Here is a 27,285-nt window from a genome sequence, read left to right as displayed (position 1 = left end):
ATGAGGGAATCTGGGTTTCAGATCCTGGTGGCAATTTCGAGGTGAGGAGGAGCAATTGCACATGAACTTGAAGCTGCAAGTGAACAAGGGATTTTAGTCTCATTTCAAGAGAGGAAAAGAGTGTTTGTGGTTGGGTCAGAGCACAGATTGGGAGAGTGAATCACACCATGCCTGGAATGATATTACCTTGGAAGAAGTCACAGGTCTTCAGAACTCGTTCAATAAACAGCAACTTGAAAAACCTGAATCTGGGGTCAGTGTTCTTTCCACCCCAGGAGTAAAGCCAAACTTTAACATAAACTTTATAATAAAAAGAAACAGATTTTTACTGGAAAGGAAAATAAAAACTCAGATAGTAATCTATCAATCTATCTATCTATCTATCTATCTATCTATCTATCTATCTATCTATCATTTATCTATCTATCTAATATGGTTTATCACACGGTAAAGTTGTAAGAATGAAACAAGGAGGGAGGAGGTTGGTGACTTATGTGGTCAGGGTGTAACAGAATTTGACAAGTATTCTCAAAGTCTAAAACTGATGTGACAAGGTGAAGAAATCTTTGATTCATTTGCTAAAATAACTGATAATTGTGAGTTAAAGTGCAGGTCACTATATTCAGGACAAAATGAGTATATAACCAAACTGTAGTGTGTTTCACAAGAAAAAGCTCGTGGTATAGAAAATGATCAAAAAAAGTGTCCATGGGGAGTAAGGAATATTCTCACCTTTTATCTAGTAACAATGAGGGGAAATGATTCCATTCATTGGATAGAGTTATAAAGCAAGAAATGCTAGGAAGTAATGACAGAGTAGGAGAAAATGCTTAAAGATTAAATGGTCCAATTTGACAGAAGCCAGCTGAGTTTTTGATTGGTCCACAAAATTTGAATAATATTTGTGATTCTCCAATGTCAAAATGCAAGCCACTAGGAAAAGAAAAAGACATTAGTGCTTCTGTGATTCTTCTGACTGATTTCTGATCTTTTGTTTTACAAATACAAAGACTTTAACAAGTACATGCTTTCCAGACTCTGTCTATAGTATAATTATTAGCAAAAATATTATAATGTATTGTTATTTATTCATTTAACAAGTTATCCCTGATACTGTAATATCTATTTATACAATCTTTTTTTATTTGAAAATTAATAAATCATAAAAATTATAAAAAAGCCTCCATAGTCCATTCTGAATGTTTCCACATAAATTCTCTTTCCTCTTCCTTACTGCTAACATTGCGTTCACTTCCCATCCTTCAATCCAATTAAATGAATTCTCCCATTAATTCCAAATATTCTCAGCATTTATTCTTCTGCATATATTTTCCCCTTTAATCTTCTTGTTACTGCAGGAGCTATATCATACTTGGTAACTCTGATATCTTTATCAGATAGAGTAGATGGTGAAAGAATGTGCTGGTTTCTTTCAATCTAAATTTTCTAATGCTTTTTTATTTTTAAGAGGAAGAAAAGAGACCTCAAAGATAAGAGTAAAAAAAGATCCTGATTCAGATATCACCCCAATATTTACTTGCTATGTCACCCTGTACACATCATTCAACTTTTCAGTTCCTTAATTTTAATAATCATAATACTGGAAGATACCAGCAGTAACTGTTTCACCATATCATTAAGGAATTCAAGTGAAATAATATATGGGAATCATCTTGCAAAGAAAAGAATTCTTCTAAGGAAATTTTATTTTTTTCATGTCTTGGGAAATCCTGGATTGCATATGTAAAAAAATTCAGAAGAGGCCTTTTACATCCTTCTTTCTCATTTTATTTTTATCTATTTCTTGCCAAGGTCCGAAGGAATGAGAGATGGCAATCATCATCTAGGGAATTAGTAAGGTTAAGTACTAAGGCAGACTCAAGGTAGTAGAGTGAGATTGAGCAATTCTCTCTTAGTTTATTAATATCCTCCTTAACAACAACTGTATGGGGCCAGACCAAAGTTTTATGGGGAAAAAGAAAAAAAAAACAAGTTACAGTGAATCCCTTCTCACAGTGAAGCTTATGAAAGTAGAGAGGTTGACAGACAAACTTGATTGGATCTTAAAGCTAAAAGTTACTACCAGCATGGAATCCCTAGGGAACTATTTCATTTTAGAGATGAAGAAATTAGATTCAAAAAGTGACTTGCCCAAGGTCATACAACAAGCTACAGCCAAAACAGAACCAGAAGCTTCATCAACTGATATCCTGGCTAGTACTTTTTACATATTAGTTTTTTTGGAAGGAGGAACCTGTTGCTTCCCATCCCAAGAGAGGTTAGTCTGTGGAATTTCCATCTAATAGTTTGTTATGATGGCAGAATTGATTTAGAATGGTAGGAGAAGGGTTTTATTTCAGTATGAGTGACTTAACCATTTTCCATCAGTATTGTCTCTTGTTTTTTAAAAGATTCTCTTAACAACTATTTCAAAACAATTATCTGAGTACAACGTTGAGTACCTACTACCTAGACATTGATAATATCACAACAAAATATCAGGATGCCTGCCCTCAAGGAACTTTTATTTTTTCTTTCAATATGAGACTAAATGGTATAAATTACTACTTTTTTGAAGATGATTTTAAAATTAGCTAAAGAAGACTGCTGGATTTGACATTATAGGATTTGAGTATATAACCTCCTTTTTTCATTTATTTTCTGAATTATTTTGGACAGGTAAGGTCTCTGGGCTATACTTTGTTCCTTCCTAAAATATGGAGTTGGTTGCAGAAATCTCAAACTGCCTGCTTCCCTCTGTAAAATTAAAAGATGAAAATGTAATTGGGAAATGATTAATAAAAATAAAAAATATAATGCATCATAGATGATGTTAATTTGTTGTTTTCTAAGTAAATATGTGGTTCCAATAATTCATTTCTATTTGAGTTTTATAAAACTTAGTTAGAGGAATTTTCAGGTTCCTACCATCACTAAATCTATGAGTCTAGTGGAAGAGACACCCATGATTTCTTTGTCTGTGAACCAGTCAATTCAACTTCTCTAAATGCCATGGTTACTTGGACCTCATGCATTACTAAAAGGGATTTAAATAATAGAATTAATAAAATAATTAAGTACTCAAATGTTTTCTCTCAATTCTTTTTTACTTTCTTCTTTATTTTTTTTTACTTTTTTTCTTCTTTCTTTCCTTTCTCTGCCTTATTTTTTCCTTTCTCTCTTCCTTCCTTCATGTTTTGTTTGTTTCTTTTTATTTCCTTCCCTTTTTCTTTTACCTCCCCTAGCTTCTAGACTTGTAAATCCTGTTACCTCTACTTGAAACTTCAAGATTCTGGGGAGAAGGAATTCTGGTAAAACTAAGATTTCAGGAACCTTAGAATTTTGAAAAGAATGATTTTGTTTGTGTGTGTGTGTGTGTGTGTGTGTGCTATTTAATAGATAAAGACATACTGGACAAATTTTGCCTATAAGAGGACAAACTTCAATGAATATAACAAGATAGAGAAGACTCTATAGCTTAAGTCTCTAAAGGGGAAGTTGGCAAATCAGAAAAAAAGGAAATTCTAATGGGAACACAACTAATTTCGAGGGGAACCAAAAAAGGAAGTTGCTATGGAAGCTAATCACAGGATATGAAAAGAGGATGTGAAAGATGTACAAATAACAGAAATTACAATTGGATGTTAGTACAGTATCAAAAAAAAGACTAATAGCCTTCAATTTGGAGCAAATTATGAATTCTTAAGGATTAGAAAAAGACATTTCATTTTTTTTACAATGTGTATGTTTGTATGTGAGAAGATTCATGTAAAGGAAGACTGGAAAGACCCAGTGGTTGCTAGGCTGTAACTTTCATGAAGATGGAAAGATGAAGGAATTCCAGGAATGCAGTTTCAGTGCAGTTGTTAAAGACTAGTATTATAAACAGTTCAGCCTATGACAGGGCAAATGGGAAGATCTCGAGATCCTTTAGATATTATTTAAAACTGCTCTACAACTCAATTTCTATCTCCTTTTTTGCAAAGAAATACCTAAACCTATTAAGTAATTAATAAAGCTTTGTTGGATTTGAAGTGGGAAAATTTTCCCTTTAATTCTTTACATTATTCTTTAAGTACGTTACTTTTCAAACCATTTAAAAAAGTTCTAGTAGGGACTTTTTGGACAAGCAGATTGAAGAAGAGAAGTTTATGTCTTCTTACGTGAGAAACTGGAAAGATTAAAAAACTGAGAAAAGATACTGTCTAGCAGAAAATACAAACAGGGCTTGCTATTGTTATAAGGGGGAGAGAGGAAAAGTTTTCTTTAAGATTATGGGCCCAGATTTTCCTTTTTAACCATCAGATCTAACTAAAATCCCTCGTACTGAAGATTGTAGTTTTTTTCTTTCAGTATTTTCTCAGTAAGTATGAACATGGACAGTTAATGTTCAGCATACACTGTAAATCTGATGGTTTTGGTTTTCTTTTCTTGATAAGCTTGACTTTTGTTTAAAATAAATTGAAGAAAATATTTAGATATACAAACTATTCATAATTCTTAGAAATGAATAAAAAAGAATGTATAAATATGTAATTGCTCTTTTTGTTCTGAGCTGGAGGATTTTTTCTTTTCAAAAACTCTTCAAGATTGGGATGGCTATGTGCAAGAAGCAAATGAAAAGAACACTAGTTTGAGAACAAATGTTCAAATTCTGTGGTATTATGAGGTGCCTCCTTCAATCTTATAATGCCCTCCCTCCTTTCTCCTCATAAGCATACATAGGAAACCTAATATAGACTTTCATTTTCATTATCTTGCACTATCATTAAGTTAGAAAGACCATGGCTGGTGGATGTCTAATAGGATGGGAATATCCAAGCCCAGCTTTGCTGATAGTAAGATTGGGAGTTCATAGCAGAAGGATATTATACCAGGAAGATGCTTTCTGAAACTGAGGGGGGGGGGGGGGGGCGCTGCTTTTTGAAGGCAGAACTTTTCTTAGGCCAGGTTTATGATGGGGGATGACCACAAGGTATCAGGACTTGGATCCTATTTTCAATTTTGGAAAGAAAGGTCGAAGGGGACTGGTTTTCTATTGTTTCTTTAAGCATTTTTTTTGGCTGTTTTCTGAACATTGTATCTTTTTTCCCCATTTCTTTTTCATTACTTTCCAGGAGTATGACTGAAAAAATTGCTGAAACCCCTAAAGGTCTCAGTTTCATAGAATTTTATTACTGTAAGGGATGGTAGAGCCCCAAGTTGTCATTTTATAGAGGAGAAAACAGAGACCTGGTAAGAGCTTGCATACTACTTCCACATAGAGTAAGAGCGAGAATTAGAAACAAATCTAGGTCTCCTGATTGAGTTTTTTTGTTGCCCTGTCTACTGTGCTTACAAGAATCCAGGATATAGTTCCGACCTCAAAGTTTTTGAAGGAGGAAGAGAATTCCTTCCACCTTGTACCAGGACCTCAAATTGAAAGCTGCCTTACTTTTTTAACCAATTTCTTTCCTCCTTCACCCTCCCCCCCCCCACTTCATCCTGAACATAAAAAAATACTTCAGTCATGTTCAAATTCTGGTCTATCAAAGAGCTTTGTTTGTGTTAGAGAGTATTTGCAATTATACAGAGAAAATATCTCAATATATTTCTTTTTTGAGGATTTTTAAAATCTCTGCTCTGAGCTAAGAATGCACAAATTTCAGCTGTAGTCTCTGATTATATCTCCTGAATCATAGATTTAGAGTTGGAAAGTTATTTGGAGGCTAACATATTCACTATATTCATTTTACAAATGAAGAAACTGATGCTCGCAGAGATTAACTGACTAGGAAATAAATGATGCAAAATTTAAAGTCAGGATTTTTTCTAGACTCCAAGTCTAGCATTTTATCTACTACAGTATACTATTGCTCCATAGCAGTTCAAAAACTCCTCGCATCCTTTTTTTTTAAAAAAGAGCACCATTTTTTGATGTGCATGATGGCCAAACTAATGGTATAATATTAATTTTTAATAATGTTTATTCCCTGTCATAACAATGTGATATAAATGGAAAAATATAGCTGTCTCTTTTCTTCTTTGGTATTCAGTTTCACTGGAGCAAAGAACTTCTGATACATAAAATTCCTTTCCTGAATTTCTGATTCAATCATCCATTTTCCCATTGATGAAACTGAGGCTGGTGGTAAAATGACCTACTTACTAACTTTATTAAAAAGTAGTAAAGCAAAACTAACAGTGTCATATTTTTGTTTAGTAGTAACTTTGTTTCTTATATGTAATGTGATTGTCATACTGAGTTATTTCCAAGAGTTTTTATTTTCTAAAATAAGATAATTTTCTGACAAGATCTCTAAATTGTAATATTTCTGTTGTCCATTTAATAGAACAAAAGAAGAATGATGATCCAGAGAAGATGTTAAAAACTATCAAAAAAATATTTAAAGATATTTGTGATGATTTGGTTGAGCAAGAGGTTTTCACTCCAAATCAGATAATGAATATGCAAAAGCAATTTTCCTCTGTCAAGGACAGGATTGAAGACTTGGTTAAGACCATCACTCATAAAAGTGACCAAATAGGCCAAATTATTACGAAAAGATTATTGACAACTACAAGACAATTGCATTTAGGTAAGACTCAATGGCATTACCTAAAGGACTCATATCATGTCATCCTGTCTCTCATAATCCCCTTTCTACTTTAAATCCAATATCTGGCTTCAGCATTATTTCACATAATTCTTCTTCTACTTAGAACTCAATACTTGGCTTTTTTTTATTCCAGGAGACACAATGAAAATGGATTGATTCCATCATCAAGGCATTTCAATTTTGATAATTTAATGACTTCTCATTCTTCCCTCCATATGGTTTGATGAATATCTTTTTTTTTTTAGATTTTTTTCAAGGCAATGGGTTTAAGTGGCTTGCCCAAGGCAACATGGCTAGGTAATTATTAACTCTCTGAGGTCGGATTTGAACCCAGGTACTCCTGACTCCAAGGCCGATGCTCTATTCACTGCACCACCTAGCCACCCCTGTTTGATGAATATCTTGATGAATCATAGTATTCTCTTCAACCCCTAAATCTTATTATTGGGTTCCAATCTAGTGTCTGCCTTTGGCTTGAAGAATTCTTGCTTTTTAGGCTCAAAGCTTCAGTAATTCAGTCACTTGAGAACAATATGCATATTTTCTTTTAACTTCCCTTAGCAAGTGACCATTGGATGTTAGAATTCAGACCCCTATGATCCTTATCCATATTGGATGCTATTCTATGGACTAAAAATTTAAGAAAATCTATAAGACCTTTCTATCACTTAACTTTTGTTACCTTGTACAGTTTCTATTACATGAGTACTGATGCATCAGAGGAGACCTCAAACTTTGAATCACTGTCCATATAATTTACTTATTGCATTAGCTTTGATAATTCAATTGACTATTAAAGATAATTTCAAGATTAATTCAATTCCAATTTTCCTGTAACTCTGAAATTTCAGAGAAAGGCAACTCAAATCCATTTAAGAAACAGTATTATAATGGATAGATTGCTGGCTTTGTAATCAGGAGAAGGAGGGTTTAAATGCAACATCTCACACTAGCTATTTAACTATAGTCAAGTCTCATTAATTTTATAAGCTTTAAAAAACTTTCCTAACATTACTATTAAATGATATATGAGTTATATTCAACTTAAATGTCAGAAGTTCTCAAGCCAAAAATATGCTTATATTTTTCTCCTTTATTATTTTTTCTGCAAGGAATCCAAGAAGAAGATGAAAATTCAGAACCAACAGAAAATTCAGGGATGTCGCAGACAGTGGCTTCCCTCCTATTAGGTAACTATGCCTCTAAACCAAGGAATGGCAAAATTGAAATCCAGTTCTGTATTTTCCTCCTCGAGCTATGAATGAAATTAGAAGGGTCAAGTATTAAGCATAAATGATATGATACAAAGGAAAATAGTGGGGGGGGGGGATAAAAAACAGAACTGGATTCAAGTTAAGCCTCTTCTACCTAGTCATGTTATATATTCATGTTTATAATTTAACCTAATTGAGTCTCAATTGCCTCACTTAAAAATGGAACTAAAATTTTTTAACCTGAATTTCTTCCCATATCTTTTGAAATATCAAATTAAATAATGTATTTGGAATTTTTCTTTTGTCTACATGTTGTAGTTGTTCGCTGTTTTCAGTTTTGACTGATTCTATGTCCCTATTTGGTATTTTCTTGGCAAAGATGATTTAGTGATTTACCATTTTCCATCTAAATCATTTTACATTTGAGGAAAATGAGACAAATAGAGTTAAGTGTCTTGCCATGGTCACTTAACTAGCATATGTCTGAGACCAGATTTGAATTTGGGAAGATGAGTCTTCCTGGATTCAAGTCTGGCATCCAATCCACTATGCCACTTAGCTGCTCCCCACATAATACTATACCTCCATAACACAATACAAATATAAGGGATTTTCTAATATTCTACAATTTTTTAAATGTTGTTACTCCATTCCAGATAGTCCTAAAACAAGATCCCCCTAAAAAACAAAGATGCAACAAAAAAGACAGCTCCAGATCAATCTGGAGGGAGAGAGAGAGGAGAGAGACAGATAGAGAGACAGAAAGAGAAGCATAGAGAGAAAGGGATCCAGAGAGGGGGGAGTGTCAAGGATTGAGCTTGTACACTGATAGTAGAAATGATATAGATGATGAGTCTGAAAAAAAAATGGCCAGATAAATTGCAACAGAATCAGGAGAGGATAGTGTAATCAAATCTTAAGGTGAGAAGCCTGGTCAACAGTGACAAGTACTGCAAATAAAAACAGAATGAGGACAGAAAAGTCATTAGTTTTAATAATTAAGAAATCATTGATGACTTTGGATAGATCAATTTCATTTGACAGGTAAAGTTGGAAGTTATATTGCAGAAGGAAGAAAATAGTAAGTGGTAGGAAAATTAATTCAGTGGCTAGTTTTTTCAGAGAATTGGGCTGAGAGTGTGAATGGATTATATAGACTAAACATTAATGAATTTTATAAGAAAAAAAAAACCTAAGACTTTTTTTCAGGGTGATGGAGATTTGTGAATATTTGAAAGCAGCAAGGACAGAACCAATATGGAGGAATATATAGATGATGAGAAAGAGTGGGGAAATAAAATGAAATAGTCAACCTACTAGCTCAGTTGGGAGGGTAAAGGATCAATGATGGATGTGGAGGAGTTGGGCTGAGTGAGGAGAATGAAAGAAAGCAAAATCAATTATTAAGCACATACTTTGCTCAAAACTGTAAGAGGATTTCTAATTTCTCTTCAAAAATTATAATAAGGGAAATAATGGAGAACATATATAATGCCAAGAATTTATAAGAAGGGGGAAAGAGGAAGTTTTTTTAAACAAATAGCATTTATTTTAACAAAGTAAATACATGGAAGTACTTAAGAGGTTTGGATTGGGCTACTGTTGCAAGGAAGTTTTGAAAAATCTCTATGAGGAAAGTGGGATAGAGAATTAAATAGGAGTAAAAGGATTGTTTTGTTGGCATTAAATAGCCAATTGAAATTAGGTTGCATAAGTTTACCTTATAGCCCAGAAGCAATAGGATTCCTAACCCTTCCATGATCTTTTTCTTGTCTTTCAAGTAGCTATTTCATCTTTACTATTCTCCATCACCTTTAACTCATTTATGATGTCACTATTCTTTTGCTATTCTCAGAGTGAAGAAATTTCACAGAATGCTGAGATTATGATAGATTGACAAGTTTGGAATGGAAAGCTTAAAAAGAGAGGCTGGAAAGATATGCAGAGATACAAAAAAAATAAAAGAAGACAGAATAGAAAGCTCAAATTTTATGCAACATGAATCTCAGAGGCACACACAAAACACATTCCACTTGTAAGGAATAGGGAGCTACTGAACAAGTGGGAGCTGGCAAAAGTGTCATGATGAAAGCATTTTTTCAGTAAGATTAAGCAACATTCATGAAAGATTGGGATCTGGAAAGAAGAGAGGCAAGGAGGTTATTGCTATAATTTAGGCATCAAAAATTAAAGGCCTAAACTTGTAGAATAGTGATAGTGGGAATTTAAAGGAAAGGAGGAATGGGAATACATTCTCAAGGAAAAAAGCCAAAGAACTTGGCAATTTACAGAATCCAGAGGGTATTATAGAAAAGAATGATAGAGGTCTTTGAGGGTTGAGAAAATGCTGGTAGAATTATTAGATAAAAGCAAGTCAAGAGAAGGAAGATTTTAGTAAAAATAAAAGATGATTTTGCATTTGTCAGAGTTTTAGATCTTCAAAGGATAATCCTCAATGGTATTAAGAAAAAAGTAATTTTTTTCAAAATAGTTTCCCCTCAATCTAATTTTCCTTTTTTTAGTTCATGCGAAAATGTTTGTCTTTTTTCAGAGACATTTCCTTAGAATAACAGTAAGGTCTAGCAGAAGTAAAAGATCAAAGGATATCCTGGCTTATTAGAAATATTTTTTCTTTCTCTTGTAGCACCTCGGGCTATCCAGGCAGCTGAACCCCTAAATAAGGTCAAACACAGCTCTACCGATTTATACCATGAACTGAAGGAAGCAAAGGATGAAGAGGTAACATTTTGGATGAAAGAGTATAAAAGGAGAGTCAATAATATGATAAACTTTTGGTGATTCTTTTTTATTGTCTAGAAATAGTCCAGGACATCCAAAGCTTTATAGAGGTCTCTCCTCAGGATTTCCATTTTTATTTAGCTCAGATAAGCATTGAGTCCCTTTCTGTTTCTCAAGTAAAAAAAAAACATAATTCTGACCTTTCTCTCACCTGGGGCACTGATTCTCCTCATTTCATTTAAAAGAATATTTATTGTGTCTAATACATTTCAGTTTACTAGATAATTAACTATTAAGTCCTTTTAAAAATATGTAATTGAAGAAGTCATGAAAAGACTCACTTAACTGTCCCACAAGACAGGCTACGGTGATTGCCATATGAAATATACAATAATGATAAAAAGAGGTTTATAGAAGGTGGAAGACTTTACTCAATTCCACAAAATCTAGTAAGCAGCTATTTTATGTAAGCCACTGTATGAGGTTCAAGATATACAAAAGATAAAAGTCTTGCTCTCAAGTACTTGCTTTCAACTCAGGGTGCACAATATTGAGAAAGGAGAAGATGAATAACTTGGAAAAGTGTAGAAGGCAGAGCTTGAACTGAGCCATGAATGAAGATAAGAATTATGAGAAAGTATTTGGAAGAAAGGGATAGAAAAAACATAAATAAGCCCATAGGGACTGCCAAGCAGGTAACTTTCTTCTAAAGATATATGATATGCATGAATATCATACAAGTTCATACAAGAATAATAAAAATAAAAAGAGGGGTCAAGAAGAGTATTTTTTAAAAGATCACTGATAGAAGCAGTTAACATGATGAGATTATTAGATATCAGTAAGAAGACAACTATACTAAATTCTTACATGAACACTTCTCTTCCAAAGGAAAATTATCTTTGGGCTAGGAGAAACAGAAAAAATGTATTTCCGGAAGTCGATAGGAAATGTTAACATGGGAATAATAGATAAACACTTATCATTTATAAATTCATATTGTCTTGTCCAGATCATCTAGGTCAAAGAGTACCAAACTAGCAAATTGGATGACCAAGTCATTACTAGTGATCTTTGAATGACTATGGAGAAGAAAACTATAGAAGGGATAGAGAAGAGCAAATAATATCAATTTAAAAAAAAAAGTAAAAGTAGGCCACACACCTTAGCTCATTTGAATCTAGACTTTAATTCTTATCAAAATTCTAGAACCTATTTTTAAAGAGATAAGGAATAAAAGGGGAAAAGAAAAGAATGATAGATGTGGGATAGATAATGCACTTAGATGGATTAAGGAAGCAAAGCTGGTGAGTAACTGGATCCAAAGAGTAGCCATAGTGTGTAGTTAGATTCTAGACTTCCCCTTACCATCTTACATATGCAATAACTTATTGAGTCTCTAAAGGATTTACTGGAATACATTTCTTCTTCAAGATTAGAGGTGTACTACTGAGAGTTTTGCATATTTCTCTAATGTTATTAGTAAAGACTCTCTGGGGTATGAACTGATGGAGATTGTTGTAAGGTGAGCAAAAAAAAGATATAAAACTATAACGATGATAATATTTCCTCATCTATGAAATAGGAATTATAGACCCTACTATACAATATACAGATAGATAGATAGATAGATAGATAGATAGATAGATAGATAGGTAGATGCTTTGAGATAAAATGAGATGATTTAACTCAGGGTGACTAGGTGGTACAGTAGATAGAACAGCGGCCCTGGAATCAGGAGTACCTGAGCTCAAATCAAACCTCAGACACTTAATAATTACCTAGCTCTGTGGCCTAGAGCAAGCCACTTAACCCCATTGCCTTGCAAAAATCCTTAAAAAAAAGAATTTTGCCAACTTGCAGTATGATGCAATACTGGATATTAACATAATTTAAAGAATAATTGAATATAACAAAATTATATATATTTATAATGTACAATCTTGGCAATGAATACTATATAAAGAAAATAAGTATTACACTTCATTATTGAGTTGAAGAAATTAATCATATGGACTATTGATTGTAGTTTCTGGTTTTCCATTTCTTATAAGGCAAGAATCAATAGGGTTGAGGGAAATCAGAGGTATATTTAGAAGCAATGGTGATTTAAAAAATTATTAAAACTTTTAAAATTAAATTAAAGAAGTGGGTTTCATTATGTAAACACTAAGTTCTCCTTTTAACTTTAATCTCCTTTGAGGAAGAAGGGGTTTAAAAGAGGTCTGGCACTTAGGGAATGTGAGGGGGAATGCAAGGCTTAAAATGTTCTAAACAGAAAAGAGAAGTAATCTGATATATTGGGACTATCAGATTACATGTAGAACAATGGACTTTAAAATTCAGTCCCTTCCTTCAATAATGCTGTAATAATAAATTAGGAAGAGATTATCATTTCTTAGGATCATGTAGGGTATCAAATTGTTCGAGGTTGTGGAGATAAAAGTGTGAAAAGATGTGGTCTTGTCATTTTATACACACACACACTCATACATGTGTGTTTTTGTCTATCTATGTAAATGTATATGTGAATCTATATGTAATCTTATAGATATATGCTGTCATGGATAAAGGAAGCCGTACACGCCGGGCCCTCATCATCTCTAACAATAAATTTGATCACCTAAATGAACATCTTTATGTCTCGATTTGATATCCAGAGAATGATGGAACTACTTCAGGATCTGGGATATAGTGTTGATGTCAAAGAAAACCTCACATCATTGGTAATAACCATAAGGATACAATATTAATGTCTATATATCTTTTCTTGCCCCCCCCAAAAGAAATGAATCATCACTATGTGCACCAGCAAGAACCAATCTCATTTCCCTGGGTTTTCCATCTTATAGGGAAGCTAAATGGTACAAGGGATAAAATTTAGGACTTACAATCAGGTCTTGAATTTAAACCCAGCCTTAGGCACTTAAAAATAATGTTATTTTGAGAAAATTTCTTAACCAATATTTGCCTCATATTCTTCCATGATAAAATGGGGACAATAAAATCATCAACCTCCTGGGATTGCTGGGATCATCAAAGGAGATTTTTTTTGGTAAAGTGCTTAACACATTGTTTGCCATACAGTAGGTACAATATGAATATAACTTACTATTATAACAGCTGTTGTCATTTCTTCAAAGAAAATTCCCTTGTCAATTATAGTCATCTATATAACCTGGGATTTACCAACTCTAGCACCTCAGTTAATAATTTATGAGTATCTCTCAGGAAATGTAGTCAGTGTTGGAGGAGTTTGCTGATTGGCCAGAATACCAGTCCTCAGACAGCACCTTTCTTGTGTTCATGACTTATGGCAACAATAATGGCATCTTTGGGATAAAACATAAACAAGAAGACCCAGATATCCTATACAATGATATCATCTTTGAAATTTTCAACAATAGTAACTGTTACAGCTTGAGACATAAACCAAAGGTTATCATTATCCATGGTTGCCAAGTAGGTAAGTTTTTTTTGTTATGCATTATGGGAAAATTAATAAATTCTATTTACCATGTCTCAGAAATATCCCTGAATTGCCTCACATGTTGAAAATTTGTTTTCCCTCTTAATAATTAGTTTTATGTCCAACATAGATCTATTCTTGAGTTTGCAATTTTCTTCATTCTAAAACAATGAGTTCTTTTCACAATCATAAAAAGGGATAACTTCTGAGTATATGCATGCATGTGTATGCATATTGTGTATAAAAATATATGAAATAAGCACTACTTTAGTTATTACTGTAGTGCAACTGGGACCAAGGCTTCTGACGTCATTTTATCCATATGATCTAGGAATGGTTTCAGATCAAGGGGAAGAGGAAGCTTCTGCAGACAGCTATGTCCAGACCTCCATAGAGGATAAAAAGACCTTTTGGATGGAAGCTACTAGAAAAGAGCATGTGGAGAAAGACTTCATTTGTTTTCACTCTACAACTCCATGTAAGTGGTTTCCTAGAAGGGAACTTACAACTCTGACATAATCCACATAAACTGGCCTTAAATACACTGTCTTTTGCCCAAACAAAATAATCTAAATCTACAGAATAGTGGGAGCATTTAGATGATGGGAAAGACTGCAATTTAATACTACTTGTACTTTAATTCCCAATGTCTCAGTGCTTTATTGATCTAAAAGGACTTCCCCAAAACAATAGGACTATGGTCACAATAAATACAAGACTACATAATCACATAAAATTAAAGAGAAAAGGAAAAGAAAAATCAAAGACAAAACAAGGAAATACAATCAAATAATTTCCAAATTGGAAGAAATCTCAGATGTCATCTGGTCAACTCAAGAGAAAAACATTTCTTCCACAATATCTATTACCCAGTTTATGCCTAAAGACCTCTGATACAGGGAGGTTATTACCTTTGGATACTTCGATTCAACTTTTAGACATATCTACTCAAGTTTTGTTCTGTTCTGTTTTTTGTTTGTTTGTTTTTTCTTATATCTTACCTATTTTTCCTCTCTTTAACTTACAACCAGTTTTATGCTATTTAACCCATCAAAACAAATCACACTTTTCTATTACACGTATCAAATAATTTAAGACATTTTAACATGCTTCCTCCCACAATCTCCCACCCTGAAATTTCCATATTCATGTTAAACATTTGCAGTTCCTTCAAACAAACAAACAAACCTCTTATGTTAGGACTGGGTCCTTGTCACATCCATTTTATCTTCTTTTAAATATATGTCAGCTTAACAATTTCCTTTTTAAAATATGTTTTTGTGTGTATATGTGTATGTGTATGTGTGTATTTCAACATTTAACAGGACAGCAACAGCAATAGCATCGACAATAACAATAACAATAAAGCTTTATAGAAGACTGTCATTTATAAATATAGTCATCTTTGATTGGTTATTAATATCTAGCATTAGATTAGGGGAATTAAGATAGTTATAATGAGTGAATGAAAATTCTTACTTAATATGTTTAGGCAGAGGAAGAAGACAGCATTCTAAAGAAGTCAAGCTCTTGGTTAAATATATTATAAAATTTATACATTAAATAAATTATAGTCTCTCTAAGATACATGACATTCTTTGCCATTAGCTTATTTTACATAACAAGTGCACCAATCTAAAGACTGGTGGTTACTATGTCACATCCCAAAACTATCTCCAATTGCTCTGACGTTCTCAGAGAGTAGGCACTTTCTCATGCCTCTAGGGAGCAGTGTTTTATCTCATGGTCTAAATGATGCATTCAGGATATCTATATCCCATCATAATGTTTCTAAACCCTCCATCTACTGACAAAATTATCTTTTCTTTAAATCTGTTTTATCTAAAAGTATCTTAATATTGCATCTCATCATGTAGTCATGACAAAATGAAGTCATTTCAAAGACAACTTATGGAATACAATACATAGTTATTTAACAGTAAATAGCTAGAGAAAAAAGAAAAGGACCACTATCAGAATGTATATTCAAACTGCTATTCCATGGAATATGTGGTTTCAGGTTCTCTCACACCTATGCAAACTTTAGTCAGTTTCTAAATATGGAGAGGAATTTCAGGATACAATACAGTTCCTTAGCCCTGTCAGTTCATTCCCCCTATAAATAATGATTTAAGTAATAAAATATAATATTCATGTTTAATTCTACTAATGGCATTCATGAGGATCAAAGTAAGTTGAATTCAAAGATTAAGATAATTCAGCTCCATTTTTTTTTATGGAAGTGTGATCTTAGATATATCAATTTAGGGGAAAAAACTCTTTAGGTTACTTTCATTCTCTTTCTCCTGCCTTGTTTCTTATCTCATCCTCAGATCCCAGCTCAAAGGTAGAGAAATCTTATAGAGAAACAATAATTAGAGCACATATTCTGCCCTCTTCTTTTAACTTTCTTTTGTCCTTGCATAGGTTCTTGCAAACCAATGATGTTTGCTGTCCTCTGTACATTTTTCATTTCATTGTGAATATTTTTTCTTGATATTTGTTTTGTAATTGAAACCTCATCACTCTCTTTGGAGAAGCAAGTTTCAGAGAGTAAAGGTGTCATACATTCCTCTCTCAGAGAAATATCTGAAGGATCCAAGTGCATATGATTTCCTAATAGGGGAATCACACTAAAATTAAATGAAGCAACTATTAACACATTATTAATGTATAATCAGTAATATATTAGAAAACATTATTTAAGCCAGAAACCAAATATGTAGCATCATACTATGTATTTTAAATGGTGACATTCATAGATGCAGAAATTACATGCATCTATAGAAGTAGTATAAGTATAGCAATGCATAATATCATAAATAGCAAAAAAATTTAACAGCATAAAAGCACATTGGTTAGAAAGCATACAAATTATATATAATACATAGTAGTCTATATTGCATCTACATGGAAAAACACAAAATGCATGTTCTAGCAATGGAAATAATGCCATTTTTGAATTGGAAATGGGAATTTTATTTTTTATTTTAATGATTTATTTAATATTTTCACATTATTACAATAACCTTGCTGTAAAAGTAAATATAAACCTCCCTTCCCCCCAAAATGATAGAAAAATCTCAAGAAAAATGAAGTGAGAGAAAAAAAAACATAGCTTAGTCTGTATTCAGATACCATCTGTCTCTGGGATAGGTTGTATTCTTTATTATAAGTTCATCAGACAAGATGCTTCAATATTTTTCCCACATTTGCTATTGTTAACTGTATTACCCTCCATTATACTCCCCACTCCCATTCATTCTATTCTCTCTCTCCTTTCACCTTGTTCTTCCTCAGAAGTGTCTTGTATCTAACCATCCTCTTCCACTCTTCTTCCCTCTCTTATATTACCTGCAACTCCTCCCTTACCCATATCCTTCTCCCATCCCTTTCCTCTCATTTTTCTTCTAGGGTAAATTAGATTTCTATCCCTATTGACTGTATGTTATTTCCTCTCTTATTCATTTAGGGCCCACTCATTCCCCCTTACCTTCTCCCCCCCCTTCCACTCCATTGGAATAATGTTTTCTTCTTCTTTTATGTGAAATATTTTATTAGCCCATTCTTCCCCTCCTTTCCATTCCCCCCAGTACTTTCCTTCATCACCATTAACTCCATTTTTTATCCTATATTATACCATTATATTCAGCTCCCTCCTGTACCTTGTCTATATATGCTCCTTCTAACTGCTCTTATAAATGAGAAGGCTCATATGAGTTATCGGTATCTTCTTCCCAAACTGGAATATAAGAGTTCAAAATCATTAAATCCCTCAAAATTAGTCTTTCCCATTCACCTTCTCTATGCTCCACCTGAATCCTATACTTGGAGATCAAATTTTCTATTCAGCTCTGGTCGTTTCAATAGGAAAATTTGAAAATCCCCTATTTTATTGAATTTCCATCTTTTTTTTAATGAAAGAGGATGTTCAGTTTTGTTGAGTAGTTGGTTTCTTGGTTGTAATCCAAGCCCTTTTGACTTTCAGAATATCATATTCCACATCCTTCTTGCCCTTAATGTAGATGCCATTAAATCTTGTGTAATCCTGTCTTTAGCACCAAGGTAGTTGAATTGTTTTTCTGACTGCTTGTAGCATTTTCTCTTTGTCTTTAGTTTTGGAATTTGGCTATATTATTCTTGGGAGGTTTTTACCTTGAGGGAGATCTCTTCCAGGAAGTGATTTTTGGATTTCCTCAATTGCTATTTAATCCTCTGCTACTAGGATATTGGGGCAATTTTGCTGATTTATTTCTTAAAAATGAAGTTTAAGCTGTTTTCTATCTTTCAGGATGCACAATAATTTTTGAATTTTTCTCTCCTGTATCTCTTTTCTAGGTCACTTGTTTTTCCAATGAAATATTGCACATTTTCTTCCAGTTTTTTATTCTTTTGGGTTTGTTTTTATTGTTTCTTGATTTCTCACAAAGTCATCAGCTTCTTTTAGCTCCATTATACATTTGAAGGAGCTATTTCTTCAGAGAATTTTTTTAACTCCTTTTCAAACTAGACAGTTTTGCTTTTTAAGGCATTCTTCCCCTCATTTGCTTTTTGAACTTTTTTATTTCATCTAAATTGGTTTTTGTGTGTATTGACTCCTGGGCCAGTGCTCTATCCACTGTGCAACCTGGCTGTCCTAAACTGGTTTTTAATATATTATTTTCTTTAGTATTTTTGGTATTTCTTTCACCAAACTGATGACTTAATTTTCATGATTATCCTGCATTGCTCTCATTTCTCTTCCTAATTTTCCCTCTGCCTCACTTACTTGCCTTTCAAAGTCTTTTTTTGAGCTCTTCCACAGCCTGAGAACAATGTCTATTTCTCTTGGAAGCTTTGGATCCAGAAACTTTGACCTTGTTGTCTTCTGAGTGCATATTTTGACCTTTCATGGAAATAAAGCAATTATCTAAGGTCAAATTCTCCTTTTTCTGTTGTTTTCTCATTTTCTCAGCCTATGACTGATTTACTGCACTTCCAAAGCTTTTGGGGGTTCAAATGGACCTTCAAATGACCTTAATTCCCTCAAGGTCTTATGAGAGGTTCTGACTGCTCTCTTACCTGTGCATGACCACAGGTGTTCCCTTCCTCCCTGGAGTTGTGAGGAGGATACCTGTTCCTCTATGGTAGTATGGGGGCTCATATTGGATCTGGATTGAAGAAGCAGAGTCCTGCCCTAGGGATAGCAAAGACACTTCTGCAGTCTTTCCCCACCCCTTTACCCTCTGTGGACTGAGCTCTCTGGAAGCAGCTTCTGGGTGACTCCATAGATTCCTCTGGTTACCCTGAGGCTGGCACTGGCCTGCACTCCATGCTCACACTGGTGTGACAGAGTTCACTCATTGACCTCTAAACCATCTCCTACAATCCCCGAGGCTAAGAGATCTGGAAACTGCTACCACTGCCACAGACCCAGGTAGCCCCAGGTACACCAGCATCCATAAAGTTGTTCCTAAATGGCTAGAGATGGCTTTCTCTGGGTTATGACCCTCTAAAATTTGATTAGAGTATAATTTTACAGTTTTTGGAGCTTTGGCAGGGGAGTTTCTGGTAATTCTTGCCCTCAGGCTTCCATCTTTAGAAGTAATCTGTCTTTAAGAATAATCACTTCTGGGGCAGCTAGGTGGCATAGTGGATAAAGCACCGGCCTTGGAGTCAGGAGTACCTCGGTTCAAATCCAGTCTCAGACACTTAATAATTACCTAGCTGTGTGGCCTTGGGCAAGCCACTTAACCCCATTTGCCTTGCAAAAAAAACTAAAAAAAAGAAAAAAGAATAATCACTTCTAATTTTTCTAAACATTTGTTAGATTTCATAATTTACCTAATAAGCCTGTTACTTTTAAGGTGAACTCTTAAACTGGAGAATGGCCCTTTTAGCTATGAGCATCCATTGATCTACCAAGAGGTATTCCAACTCTAAGCTTGTAGATGACTTAGATTACTGCTGCTTTCAGCCCTTTTCCTTATCTTCTATTAACTAGGTCTCTATAGCTGGAGAGGTAGGTTAAAAGTAGCTATCTCTGAATTCAACCCTCATCTTTTTTGAGAAACAGGCAATGTTGCTCCAAGTCTAAACTTGGTTCACTTCCCTCATCCTCTAGAGGTTATCTATCTCATCTGAAGAAGAGCCATATGAATTATCAAGTTCAGAGAGTCTCTCCAAAGTTGCTGTACTTTTTTTCCTAAGGGACAACCCAGATGACTATTCATCATTCCTTTTCTTCTCAGCAATAAATTTTATTCCCCAATGGCCATTAGATATTTCTTTATAGTACCCCTTGTAAACCAACAAGTTTCTTATGCTTTCTGGTACTTATTATGGAGTAATTTTTCTTTGCTCCCCTTTCTTATGTGTTTCATGAACACTAAAACTATTTAGTGAAAATATAATCCTATGGGGAAAATATTGATAATGGAATTTGAGTTCACGTTATAACTTGTTATATAAAAGAAATTCTGAGTTTTGATCTTGGCAAGGGGAGGACCTCCTTTATTGGATCATGAACCTGAGACTCCCATGGGCAAATATGACTCTCATTGAAAATCCATCACCTATGGTGTAAGGCCCATGTCATCATTCCTACAAGCATTTCATGTCCACAATCATGTTACCTGATCATTCTGCTCAAACCTCACTTCAGTATACTAAGTCAAATAATATGTAATATAATCTATCAGACTATGAGTATTTTTGAAAATTAAACTTGATTTCTGCCAAGTTAAATTGCTGAATTAAGTATTACATTTTAAAAGTGCCTGCCATGATTAAAATAGACATTATTAGGGAAGTTATATGCACAGAAATACTTCTTTCATAGCAACTTAGCAAATATAAATTTTCTCTAATTCCTTGTTAGTTAAATCCATGTCTTTTGCCACTAAGATATTCCAGTATATCACTAATATGTTGGTTTTATCTCCTAAAAACAAAACAAATAAGTATATAGACTTTAAAGGATTTCTGATATTTGTACTCTTAAAAGGACAAGCTTCATTTTTAATACACATGTTCAGAACTATTAAAATATGCTGGTTACTAATTTAAGTATTCTCTACTAGCACATGTCTGAAGATATTGGGCAATGTTTCCATAACACTAGCATGAAATATCTTGGATAGTATCGATTGTCTTCACATATATAGGAATATATGGGATCAATTAAAATTGAATTTGATATTCGAATCCATACTTAAAATTTTTGCCATTTTTTTATCATCAGTAAAATATCTTCTAGGGAGTGAAGATTGGATCTCCAATAACCATTCTGTCTTTTTTAGTTTTTATCATTTATTATAGATTTTCATTTTACAGTTTTTTGTGAATCATCCAAGAATGACTGAAGGAGAGAGAGACATTCTGTATACAACAAAGTATACAAAAATCAAACAGTATATCGTGTGGTGTATTCTAAAGACTTCCAAGTTTCTTTCCATACTTTTTAAAAATAATTTTTTTTTTTTTTTTAGCATTTTGCAAGGCAGTGGGGTTAAATAGCTTGCCCAAGGCCACACAGCTAGGTAATTCTTAAGTGTGTGAGGCCGGATTTGAACTCAGGTACTCCTGACTTCAGGGCTGGTGCTCTATCCACTGTGCCACCTAGCCACCCCTATCTTTCCATATTTTGAAGACCCATATCTATGAATATATCAATATGAGATTTGTGGATATCATGATGGCTCAAATTCATGGATTCTAAAGGAAAGGACATTTGTATCCACATTATTTTTTTCCTTATTTGAAATAATGAATGAGAAAATTAATAGAAAGTTATTAAATTCCTATCATATAATAGAGACTTCACTAATTACATCATAATGTGAAGAAGATCCTATCCTACAAGCATATATTTTACTGAAGGAGGCAACCTATGTAAAATGATGGTGGCCCAGAAGGAGTTGTTTTGTTTGTACACACATACATATATACATACAAACATACATACATAAACACGTATATGGTACATTTATATAAACATACATACATGATTTTAAAAATGAGTTGAATCAGAAGGGAGAAGATTAATACATCCTTTCTAGAATCAATGGCAACATAAATTTATCGTGGTTTAGGAACAGGAAAGTAAAGTTAGAAGGACTATAAAGGGAATAAAATAAAGTATAAACTGGTCTAAATATGATGAACATGTGAGATATTCATCAATAAGCATATCTAGGAGAAAAGAAGTAGTTTCTGTATTCAATCTTTTAATGGCAGTTCACAAATTTTTCCAGATTAAAATATAAAGCAGTAAACTGTCATTCCCTACTTGAAACTGAATTCTATACACCTATTCCTAGGTTTCTGTGACTCACCTTACTCTTCAACCTATTTCAAATCCATGTGTGTTCTTAAATCTCATACATTTTTCCCTAATGATTTTAATATGGTTTTAAGGGAACTGAGGTTGTCACCTTTACTTGATTTTTAACTTTTTATTCCCACTAATCATGTGGCTATGACTGATATAACTGAGGATCTACCAAGAACAATACAGCAATTCAAAGAGGTCATAATTGTCATCAAATTATAGCAAATATTTTAGTGTATAAAAATTCTTTCTGGATAATTTCTAGAACTTTCCTCTCTCATTATTTCTTTGTTTTTCAAGTTAATGCTAAAAATGTATACAATGCTCTCTTTCTAATCCTATTTAATCTTTTTTAAAATTTTAAGTGTTTATTTATTTATTTATTTTTGGCAAGGGGATGGGGCTAAGTGATTTATCTAAGGTCACAAAATTAGGTATTTATTAAATGTTTGAGACACATTTGAACTCAGGTCCACCTGATTCTTACTAGTCAGATGAAGGCTGCCTTTTATTTGTCTTTTTTTTTGCTGTGGGATCTGATATTATCTACTGAAAAAATCTAACACTGAAAGTTATTGTTTGATTAAATTAAAAAATAATCCAGGATATCCTAAATTCATAGAAAGAAGATTTTTCTGACTTCTGGGTAATTGACAATTCTTTTTAATTCTTCATTCCTGTAGCTATCTTTTTTGTTAGGCTTTTTTTTTTTTTTTGCAAGGCAGTAGGGTTAAGTGGCTTGCCCAAGGCCACACAGCTAGGTAATTATTAAGTATCTGAGACCCGATTTGAACTCAGGGATTCCTGACTCTAGGGCCAGTGCTCTATCCACTGTGCCACCTAGCCACCCCCATTCCTCACTCCTGAACTATATTATGCAAGATTTGTTTTTGTTATTCTTTTATTTATAATCTCCATTTGTTTTGGCCAATTTGGAAGAAAGACATCAAATATAATTATCTATTAAGTTTGTATAGGGATAACTTTTGAATCTTTCTAGTTCTTATTTCTCTACAATAGCTACTTGTGGAAAAGGTATTATCATTTTCATGTTCATCTTTTTGAAAACACTTATTTACTATGCTGTTCACTTTTCTTCCTTCAACTTGTACACACCATCCCTAAAAAGGTAATCTCAGAATTATACACATTTATCCAAATGAGATCTGATTGGGACATAGTGCAGCAAGTATACAGATATCATTGTTCTTTCTTCATTTGTATAATATATAATTCTTGTTACAACCTAGGATAGAATTAGGTTTTTTGTACTTTGCATTGTTGAATAATATTAAATCTGTAGTTTCTAAAGATCTCCAGATCAGATTATGCAAGAACTGTTCAAGGTTATACCCTTCCCCTTCCTCTATTTGTGAAATTGTTTTTTTGAATCTCTGTGTATAACTTTACATTTATCCCTCTTAAATTTCATCTGATTGCTTTTAGCCTTCTCCTCCCAAAAACACTTTTCATGAGAATTGAAATAGAAATTAAACAAATACATCATGAAATTGCTTTTGGATATACAATAAAACCAATATATTTAATGGACTTTCTGAGCTGAAGCTATTAACCATTCGTCCATTCAATTACAAATTTTATTTGTCTTGTAGTTTATTTTATAGGATATAAAGATTAAAAAAAATTCAATCCATTCTTTAGTATGTTAACTATTTGAACACTGTTCAAAGATGTTACATTAAGACTACAAATGTCTAAGTTAATGTTTTTATAGTTTGCAAATTATTTTATTCTTAATACTTAATATCTCCCTTTCTAGACTTTTACCACAAGCATTTTAAAAAATGAGAGGAAGATAGATACACATAACTTGGGGCTATTTAATATTTTTTGCAAGGCAAATGGGGTTAAGTGCCTTGCCCAAGGTCACACAGCTAGGTAATCATTAAGTGTCTGAGGCTTGATTTGAACTCAGGTACTCCTGACTCCAGGGCTGGTGCTCTATCCACTGTGACACCTAGCTGCCCCTTATTTAATATTTTTACTTGATTCATTGGAATCCAATTACCAAAGAATTCACCCTCAATCATTGAATCTCTCAGTGCTGAAGTAGGTTGACTCCAGAAAGGATAAAAGCAATCTGGTGTGGTATTTGTACTTAAAACTATTCCCAAATTGACAGACTCTGTAAAGGTTTACTCTATAGTTTCATAGGTTTTGAGACTATAGGGACATTTCCATATCAAGGTCAACAATAGTTTTAGGTTTATAAAATTTTGTTTTTTCTGTTTAGCAATTTTTTTTCTCCTAAAACCTCCTACTGAAAATGTAAAGAGAAAGAAAGAAAAGGAAAAGAAAAAAATTGCATGTGTGTTTTGCTTATTTACCTAAATGGATAGTCAAGCAAAATAAATGACCATATTGATCATTATATTTACTTGTATATATCTATCAATCTATCTATCTATCTATCTAGCTATCTGTCTGTCTATCTATCTAACTTCAATTTAAGTAGATTTCCTCTCTGATAGGTCAGTAATAGATTTCACTTCTTAAGCATAATCATTGTTTTTTAACATTAAACTGATCAGAGTACTAAAGTCAAAGGTTTTTAAAAAATTTAAATGTTGTTATGATAGCATATTTTTCTAATTTCAATTTGCATTCATTCATAATTTATTTTTTCAATTATGTTTTATTATATTTATAAATGTCCTTTAATTTTGTTTTTTTAATTTATATTTTTCCAAACAGAAAGGGTTATGCTCTAAATAACTTTGTTTCATATATATATGCATATATATGCATATATATCTTTTGCATATATGGCAATGCATAATATCTCTTGTTTGAAGGTTAGACATAGTTAGTTCTGAATAGCAAACAAGAACAAATTATTTTAAAGAATGATTCTATCACTTTACAGTTCCTCTAACATTGGATTAAGGTTTTGATTTTCCCATAAATCTTTTAATATTTATCCTCTTCCTGTTTTATTTTGTCATTTGTATTTGAGGAAACACAAATACAAAGATATATAAAGAAGTATTGTTCCCATTACTTCTGAAAGTACAGCAAGCCAAGTCTATTTATCAAACATATCATTTTACTCCAACCAACTCTAATTTTTTTAACCCTATCTAAACTACAAAATGATGTCATCTAAGTCTCTAATTCCATTATGTTGATTTTGAAATCTCCCCTATTACCCTTGCAAAGAGATAATAATTCTGGGTTCAAAAAAGTATAATTTTTTTACTTCTATTTATAAACCATTAATTTAATTCAATAATTTATCTCTTGGCAAAGTACTTCACACAGTCTGGTTATTTTAAAAGTAATGTTTAGTTGAATAAAATGAGATTCAGGTGATTTGACTTGGTTCAACCTGCTTAAGTCAGATATAAAGTAGTAAAGTTACATCTCATAGTCTAATCACAAAAATGAAAATCAAGGCCTTGAATCTTATCATGTCATTATTTCTAGATGGCATTTCTTTGGAAGATGATCAAATGGGTTCCCTCTTCATCAACCTACTCATTAAATGCTTTCAACAATACTCATGGTGTTGTCATGTGGAAGAGGTTTTTCCGGAAGGTTGGTAGACTATCTGAAATTGTCCATTTCAGATGTTCTTTTAGAACTATTAGCAAGATGTCCAGTCTAGCACCAGATCAAGTTTCTTTAGACAAATAATAAAATATCCATTTATTCTTATACCTAGAGAGTATAAGGAAAATTGTTGCATTATTAGTGGCTATTTCTGAAAAAAATATCAAAGATTTATCTTATCCTTTCCCTATTTTCATTATAAAACTGTGAACTAGAGTTAGTTTGTCTTTAATTAAATTCAATTCCTTTATTGAATTTCTTTCCTGATTTTCTGAGACTCTCACTCCTATTTGCATAGTGTCCAGAACATCCCTCCAGTACAAAGGTGCTCTAATATGATGATGTGACAAGAACTCTCATTCCCCATTTAACTTTTTCACTTCATTTTTATCCACCAAAACATTGTTCTACTAATCCCGTTAAAATGATTTTCCTTCCAAATGTTTGCAAATGTCTCTCAATTACCTCAGGTCCAGAAATCATTTGAGACTATACAGAATCCAATGCCAATGGCCACAATTTAAAGGCTATCCATGAAAAGATACTTCTATCTCTTCCCAGGAATTTAAAGTTATCCTGGTAGCATCAGCCATTTCCAAACTAAGGTAAATGATTACAAGGACCTGAAAGCAAGATTTTCTTACAAGTCTGGGGAGAGCAGAAAAGAAGTGGAGGAAGTCTATTGTCCTGCTGTCTGGCAAACTCCATTTTCCTATGTGTGATTTAGTGATGATCTGAGTCATCTCTGGTTTTACTTTCCCAGGATCTGAATGTAAAGATGAAGAAAAATTCAATATTGCCCCAAGTAGAATAGATTTATGATTTTTGACCTGACAAATTAAGACATGACATTCAGAATTTGAATGTACTCATGGAAAAAAGAAATCATTATGCAATTCATTTGAAACTGGTTCTTGATAACCTGACTGGTCTATGAGGGGAAACTTCTCAATACTTTAAGTCAAAATTCGGATTCGTGATTCAGAAGAGTGATGTATGAAATGACCATATTTCAGAGTGTTGTGAATCATTTCAGAAATTTGTTTGCCGTGAAAATATTATTTATATAAATCAATTTATTATTTTCATTAGTATTTTAATCATCTTAATCAGGTATCACCACATCAATATGCTGTTATAAAGGCCTATATACCAGAAAATACTGTCCCTATGACATGACTGACCTTGGTACAACAATTTCATAGTAATCTCTTCTTTCTTTTTTTTGTCTAGGAATTAATATGTTAAGTAATATCCAGACATACTTGATTCTTTTGGAAGGATATTTCCCTGTACAACCCTTTATTTTTTTCTATTCTCCATCTTCATACTGTTTTCTCCAGAAAATATTTATTCCCATTTCAATAGTTTTGCATATGC

General features: G+C 33.0%; 1 pseudogene; it reads left to right on the top strand.

Annotated features, from left to right (window-relative positions):
• Nucleotides 1–26,474, top strand: LOC141506979 (caspase-12-like; annotated as a pseudogene).
• The last annotated feature ends 811 nt before the right edge of the window (nt 26,475–27,285 follow it).

The sequence above is a fragment of the Macrotis lagotis genome, chromosome 1 (genome assembly GCF_037893015.1).
Source record: "Macrotis lagotis isolate mMagLag1 chromosome 1, bilby.v1.9.chrom.fasta, whole genome shotgun sequence".
NCBI lineage: Eukaryota > Metazoa > Chordata > Mammalia > Peramelemorphia > Peramelidae > Macrotis > Macrotis lagotis.
This window is presented reverse-complemented; position numbering and strand designations above follow the sequence as displayed.